This window comes from Mercenaria mercenaria, chromosome 14 (assembly GCF_021730395.1).
Source record: "Mercenaria mercenaria strain notata chromosome 14, MADL_Memer_1, whole genome shotgun sequence".
In the NCBI taxonomy this organism is placed as follows: Eukaryota; Metazoa; Mollusca; class Bivalvia; order Venerida; family Veneridae; genus Mercenaria; species Mercenaria mercenaria.
In genome coordinates, this window is record NC_069374.1 from 24,925,454 (window position 1) to 24,933,515 (window position 8,062).

Sequence of the window (8,062 nt, forward strand, 5' to 3'; positions counted from 1 at the left end):
ACTCGCCCATGAAATAACAATACTTATAATATATTTAATTTGCCGTTTACGATAGCAAAGGTAAGACTGAATAAGGTTAGAGGGCATATTCGATTTAATTTGATAAATTATGCCTGGCAAACTGTCAAAAAAGCTTTTGAAATATCTATTAAGATTACCGCGATATATCCATTAGAGCCTGTCTATAGTTTTCCAACAGTCTTAGACGTATCGTTTGCCATCCATAACTTCTTCAGAGACAAAAACATGTTCGAATTAAACGATGAGCTGTTCAGGCGGTACTTCAAAGATAATCATGATGTCAACCCCTATTACAAAATGATCTGCGTGCTCTTGAATAATGGGGACGGGAATAGTCCGTGGAATTCAATTTTGATAAATATGAGGTGTAGCGTACAACTACGAAAGAGAATCTTTATAATCCAACTACATTATACATGGAACTGAATTTAAAAAGCACCGATGCCGCTTAATTCCTTGACGTGACAATCTTAAAAGTCGTATCAACAATGTTCAATCCAAAGCAAAAACCTCTCTCCGCTTCCCTAGAAGAAATATCAAGACAGATAAAAAAGAAATTAAAATAAGGATTTATAACACATGTCCGCCCCAAATTAAAACATTTTTCAGCTTTTTGGCACCCTTGGCAAAAGTCCCATACTCGCAAAAATGAAATGATTGAACAGGTCGACAGCACCCTATGTCTGTAACAACTATGACTACACAATCAGTGTTTCCAGCTTGATAAATACCCTAAACTGACAACCCCTAGAAAAACGCCGCCACTAAACTTCCCAGATTGTGTTTTGCAAAATCAAATGTAACTAGTCCATGTAGGTCACCATCACCAGGAACTTAAACTACCTAATTCCAAATTCATGCACACAATATCCATCAAATCCCATCTTTCCAAGCGAATACCCACGCAAGCAGTGTACAGTTCAACCACAGTCTTGGTTTATTTGCTGAGCGACTGGCTACTATGCGCTTTATTTAAGGTATTTCTTCTGTTTTAACCACAGCACTTTAGGGACCTCCGTGGGCGAGTGGTTAAAGTGACTGACTTCAATTCACTTGCCCCTCACCAGTGTGGGTCCTACATGAGGAAGCCATCCCGCTGTCTTCATAAGCAATAAGATTTGTACATGTAACTTATTTTCAACAGATTCTCTACAAACTGATCAAATTCTATTTTCAAAGCGGAGGTTCGCGTAACGGACAGTTTTAAGTCTATTATGTCAACCCTACATCTAAATTTAGCAAACCCCGCCATGTGGTTAAGAGGCACGAACATTTTCAAGGAACTTTCATCTGAGTACTCCTGTTTACAAAACATCTTCACTCCTTTCAAATCATTGGAATTTTGTGCCCCCCCCCCCCCCCATATTTTTGTGTGATTGCGGGTGCTCTGTCTGTCCGTCCGTCCTTTTTGAATTTGTGTCGTACACATCTCAAAGAGTATTTAATCCAGAGTCATCAAACCTCATAGGATTGTCATTCATTAAGTGACGTTTTGCACCTTGTTTTTTATTTGGGATTTCCCACAGTCAATTCTGAGCTATGGCCCTTTACTTGTTCAAATATATGCATAAAGAGGGCCTAAAAGTTTGACTCCTATGTATCCCAGAAAGTATTTGATCTAGGATTATAAAACCTGTGAAGCTGTGTACCTGGGATTTTGTTTTAGATTCCACGTAGCCAGACCAGAGTTATGGCCCTAGACTTAACAACGAATGTGCATAAAAGGCCATAAAAGTTTGTTTCGCGCGATTCTTAATAAAATCTGTAGAAAGATCCTTTGGAAGCATATAATGCAACCAAGAAGAAAAATACAGACTCGATTTGATCGAGTCTATTCATGAGAGGTAATGAAATTTTCAACACCTTTCACGCCCCACTAGCACCGGCTTTTAAAAGCGGAACTCTTTTACACATCTATTGAATGGACTCCGTGATCCCAAAGGACCAGAAAATATAACAACACTGAATCCAAGTACGGGGAGACTTTTTACAGCCGCCACTTACAGATTGCTGTCTGTTGTAATAGTTAATGAAATCCTTAGGAAGCATAGGATACAACGAAGAAGAATAATAGCAGACTCGGTTTGATTAAGTCTATTAAAGGCGTACGCTAGAATTCCCTGTATATGAGATGGGCGAAAATTTTCCCAATAACAGAATTTCTTTAAACTTTGGATATTGAAGGACAATCATCTAAGAAACAAAAAAATGCAATAAAAATCATAGGTCACCGGATTTGAAAAAGAGTTATCTGCCCTTGAAAGCGTCATTTTTGGGGGAAATGCCGTTTTCAAGGGCAGATAACTTTTTTTCGATACCGGTGACCTATGATTTTTATTGCATTGTTTTGTTTCTTAGATGATTGTCCTTCAATATCCAAAGTTTGAAGAAATTCTGTTATTGGGAAAATTTTTGCACCAAATTCTAGCATACGTCCTTAATGAGAGGTAATAGAATGTGCAACACCTCTCAAGTTTAAGCGGAACACTGATCCCAAAGGACCAGAAAATATAACATACGGGGAGACTTTTTACAGCCGCCACATGGCACTAAAAGATTACTATTGTGATAGTTTATAAAATCTGTAGAAAGATCCTTTGGAAGCATAGAATGCAGCCAAGAAGAATAGTATCAGACTCGGTTTACAACGTATTTCATATAGGGCCATGACAAATGATAGGAATATTATTGAGCATGCGAGTTTGTGCACCCGAGTTTTGTTTTGGATTTCATAAACCAGGCCCCGTGTTCACAAAACATTTTCAGTCTCAGCTGAGTTTGATAATGAAACTTTATTTGTCATTTATATCTAAATAGCCTGTTTAAAACTAAATTTTAAGTTAATAACTATTTTCAAATGACCTTTCATTATTGATGGGCAGTTTCAATTGGAATTAAGTCTTGAAGTTTTAGTAAAACTAATAATAAAATTTCAATCTCAAACTCAGCTGAGATTGAAAAATGTTTTGTGAACACGGGGCCTGGTCAAAGTTATGGCCCTGTATTTAGTCAAAAATATGCATTAAGGGCATAAACGTTTGTGTCCTATGTATCACAAAAATTATTTGACTTAGAGTCATAAAACATTAAGGGATTGTTATATATCGTGTGAAAATTTGTACCTGTTTTGTTTGAATTTCACTCAGCTAGACCAGAGTTATCGTCCTTCACTTAGTGAAAAATACACATGATGTGCTTAAACGTTTTTGTTGCATTTATCTGAAAAAGATATTTCACCTTGAGTCAGGCGACCATGTACAGTGATAGGAAGTGGGTGGGTGGGGGCGGGGGGGGGGGGGAAGGGGCACCGGTGTCCTATGGACGCACATCTAGTTTACTTTACATTGATACTTTGCAAAAAATCATCATTTTATTAAATATTTAATTTCTATTATTACGTATGTGATAAAACATGTAGCTAACTGTGCATTAAACAAAAGATTAATAAATACTTTGATTACAATAATGTTTGACAATAGCTGTATTATTATTATTATTTTTAGTCGATTTGTTGATGTTGATGATGATGATGTAGATGGTTACGATGGAAGATAGCATTACAATGATGACCAGCAATGGACAAAGCATAGGCCTGTCAACAATGTTCAGTGCCGCCAAAGGAAATCGTACACTGAGTTTCGTAAGGCTATACTAGCCGCCTACACTCGTATTGTCAGGCCCTCACTAGAGTAGGCAAGCACTGTATGGGACCCAGCAACAGTTAGAGATAGGGCTTATACCATCGAACAGGTTAGTTTTCAGTAATTACACTGGCCGAACTCCAGGATGTCTAACCATACAAGAACTCCCTTGGGCTACCTTGCAACACAACATAGCCAGAACCACCATGCTATTTAAAATCAGCAATGCAATATGGTCAAAGTGCCAAAGAACCGCCTTGTCTGCGGAAATACCAGAACTAGAGGCGACAGTAGATTTGGACGATCTCAGAAGAAGAAAAAGAAGATGATAATGAAGATAATTATGTTCAACCGAGACCAGTTGTACGACACAAACCTGTGGTTTCTACATGGTCCTTTTTAATAATTTGTTTTCCTTAGTTGAATAAGGCTGCCCAGAGCTCGATCCATGGATATGAATTTTAAAATTTGTGTTAATCCACAGTTTTCTTCATGAATACTAATTGAGCCGCGCCATGAGAAAACCTACATAGTGCGTACGTTTGTGACCAGCATGGATGCAGGCTGGTCTGGACCCATGCTGGTCGCAAATGCACTATGTTGGTTTTCTCATGGTGCGGTTCAATTAATATATTCTATATTTGTAGTAAGACAGATTATAACTTAAGGATGCACTTATTCTACTTTGCTATATGAGCTTTATAAGCAGTCCTTCTTTCTCAGGACAATACAGGACTGGAACCGCTTGCCAACCACGGTCACGGACATCCCAGACATCGAGGCCTCCAAGGCTGCTCTCCATGCCTCGGTAGCAGCCCCGCCTCTGTACTCGGTGTAGACAGCTCACATGTGTACCATAGTTTCAATTGTATATAAGTAGACAACTATTAACTGTACAGTCTTTAGAGATGTAACTGTTTTGCCCCAACCCAATCGTTGACAAAGTACAATCCAGTTCTTGGAGACCTGTCCTGTACACGGAAGAAGAAGAAGAAGAAGCTAGCTTTTATAGCGATGTTATTGAGTGTCCAACTTCGGTGTGAGAGGTCCTGGGTTCGATTCTCGGTTGGTCTGGGCAGAAATATTTTGTCTGTTATATTTTAGATCCATAAGTGTTTATATCACTTCAATAGTAAAATTATTGTTTTCTTTTGGATGCAAAGGTCGAGTTCCGAGTAGTAGCTACGGAGGTGAAGGCCCATGTTCGATTCCTGCATGGTGTGTCCTTGGGCAAGGCAATTTATCATGATTGCCTCAAACGACCCAGCCATAAACCAGAAAATTGCGGCTCAAAATCTCTACAGAGCTTATAATTGGTTTTAACTGTTCTTAAAATAGGGTCGCTCAAAATCTCTACAGAGCTTATAATGTTCATTGTATCACAAAGCGACGGTAAATAAAATTTACCTTTACCTATATGTTCAATAAGTTTGTTTTATATGTCACATGCTCTAAATGAGCCATGACTTTGAAATAAAATCTTGAAATAATTGAAAGTCTTTCCTTCCACGCATATACCACACCCTATAAACGACTGTATTGCCCCGCTTCCTCTTGCGAGTGATGAAAACAATAAACAGACACGCGGCAGGTAAGAAATCGTGTTGAAATCAATATTTTTTTGCCTTACATTGTATGTATATTTAAGTTTAATTATAATTCTAACATAAACATTTGTATATGGTGATATAATAGATGAACATGACAGGTAATGTTTACTAAATGCTGACAGATCACACTAATTGCATGAAAATTCACTCGACCAAGTCACGAAACTGATGAATAACACGTCAAATTGATTTGTAATAAAATAATCCATGATAGCTTCTGAAATAAGTATGCATACTCCATAAATGTATGTAAATAAGATGTGTCATATCTGTTGCGTTTTTGAATAAAAATAATTTTTATCTAGTCTGTGAAGAAAACATTCCCTGTATTCGGACTTGCCACTTTTGATATTTGATCTGAACACGTACTTGTGAGTGACTCTGTATTCAACTTTGCGAGGACAGCAGACGATTTATGTCCTTTTAAAGCGTAAATGAAATACAAATCCAGACAAAATTGTCTCTATTGATCAGAAGCCATGTATATAATGTCATTTAATATCGAATCCCTCGTGCTATGCTTGTACTAATCCATTGGGGGTGAGGGGTGGAGGGTCTTTGACTATTAACTACAATTTCCTTTGATTTGACCAATTGACCTAGTTTTTGACCCCTCATCACCCAGATTTAAACTTGACCTCAACATTATTATGAATAACAATCTGACTAAGTTTCATGAAGAAAAAATCATGAATATAGTAACTTCATGTATTTACCTGGTGACCTATTTTTGGATCCCACATGATCCTGATTCTAACTTGACCTACACGACATAAAGACAAACATTTGGAAGAAATATCATACAAATATTGCCATGAATGTGGCTTCCACAGTCTGAACAGGCTTTTCTTTGATTTGACCAGGTGACCTAGTGACATACTTTTTGACCTTAGATGACCCAATATCAAACTTATCCAACATTTTATTGAAGTAACATTCTGACCAAGTTTCAATACGTTTGGGCCAAAATTGTGACCACCTGTAATGTTTTAACAAGCTTTTCCTTTGATTACACCTGATGACATATTTTTTGAACCCCATGACCCAGATTCTAACTTATCCTCAAAATGTTCAATATTAACATTCTGACCAAGTTTCATTAAGATCTGCCACAAATGTTGCCTGTAGAATGTTAACTAGATTTTACTTTGATTTCACATGGTGACATAGTTTTAAGCCCCGCATGACCCAGATTTGAAGCTGACCTGAAGTTCATCAAGATTAACTTCCTGACCAAGATTCATAAATGTGGCCTCTAGAGTGTTAATAAAATTTTCCTTTGATGTCAGCCTCGGTTACCTAGTTTTTGACCCCACTTAACCAAGATTTGATATTAGCCTAAACATCTTGAAGATTAACAGTCTGACCAAGTTTCATAGAAATATGGTCAAAATTATGGCCTATGTTGAAATAACAAGCTTGTCCTTTAATTTTATCTGATGACCTAGTCTTTCACCCTACCTGACCCAGATTTATATGTCACCTGTAGATTATCAAGATTGATACTCTGACAAAGCTTAATTACGTTATGGTCATCGATGTGGCCTCTAGAGTGTTAACAAGCTTTTCCTTATATTTGACCTGATGACTAAGTTTTGTAACCCATCTAACCCTGATTTGAACACGACTTAAATATCATCAAAATTAAGATTGTGAAACAATTTTCATTAATATATACTCAAAATGTGGCCTCTAGAGTGTTAATAAGCTTTTCCTTTGATTTGACCTGATGACCTAGTTTTTTAAACCCAGATGACCCAAAATCGAAGTCGTCCACGATTTTATTGAGAGTAATATGCTGACCAAGAATCATTAAGATTGGGCTAAATTGTGAACTGTAGACTGTTAACAACATTTTCCTTTGCTATGATCTGGTGACCTAGTTTTGAACCCAGATGACCCAATATCGAACTCGTACACGATTCTATTCAGAGCAACATTCTGACCAAGTTTCATTGAGATTTGACCAAATGTGTGACCTCTACGGTCAACAGTCAAATTGTTGACGACGAACGATGACAACGGAAGACGGACACAGGGTGGATCACAAAAGTTCAACTTGAGCACTTCGTGCTCAGGTGACCTAATAAACCTTCATTTTTCCTCTAATGACACTTCTTCTGGTAAAATTTTAACTTATTTCATTCTGCGATTTTCTTTCAGTAACATAAGAAGTTTCATGTTAAATGCCGTGTGTTTATGGCAAATACAAAGACAAAACTAAAGGAGACCTGTTTACTTTGCGACGCTGTCAAGAACGTGATCCACAAAATCTAGTACCATTTCACTATAAATCACCCAATTTCTTATTTTCAAAGATTATTAATTCAATGGGTTGAAATTCCATAAAATATAGTCTTGTATGCGACACATCGTCTCATGATGGTCTCATGATGGTGAACATGTGTGCCAAGTTATTTCAGAATCACGTAATGCATATAAGTTATGGCACGGACACGAAAAACACACCCTGTTTCACCTTTAATGTCACTTTAAAAAGAAAGGGATATGAATAAAACGGACATTAAATGCATATTGCCGATTTTTGTTTTGAGAAAGGTAGGTGTAATAGTATTGAATTAAATGCACGACCAAATTTATGATGACACATATACAAAGAGACCAAACAGACAGACCGCATGGTCACTCATATATACCACCCTCCTTCAAACGTTGTTGGCGGGTTATAATTATGAATAAATACTACAGGAGCTTAGGAAACGACGATACTTTATACAAAAGTCACTCGCAAACAGAAATTCAGTTCTTTTTTTGAAACTCGCAAGCACT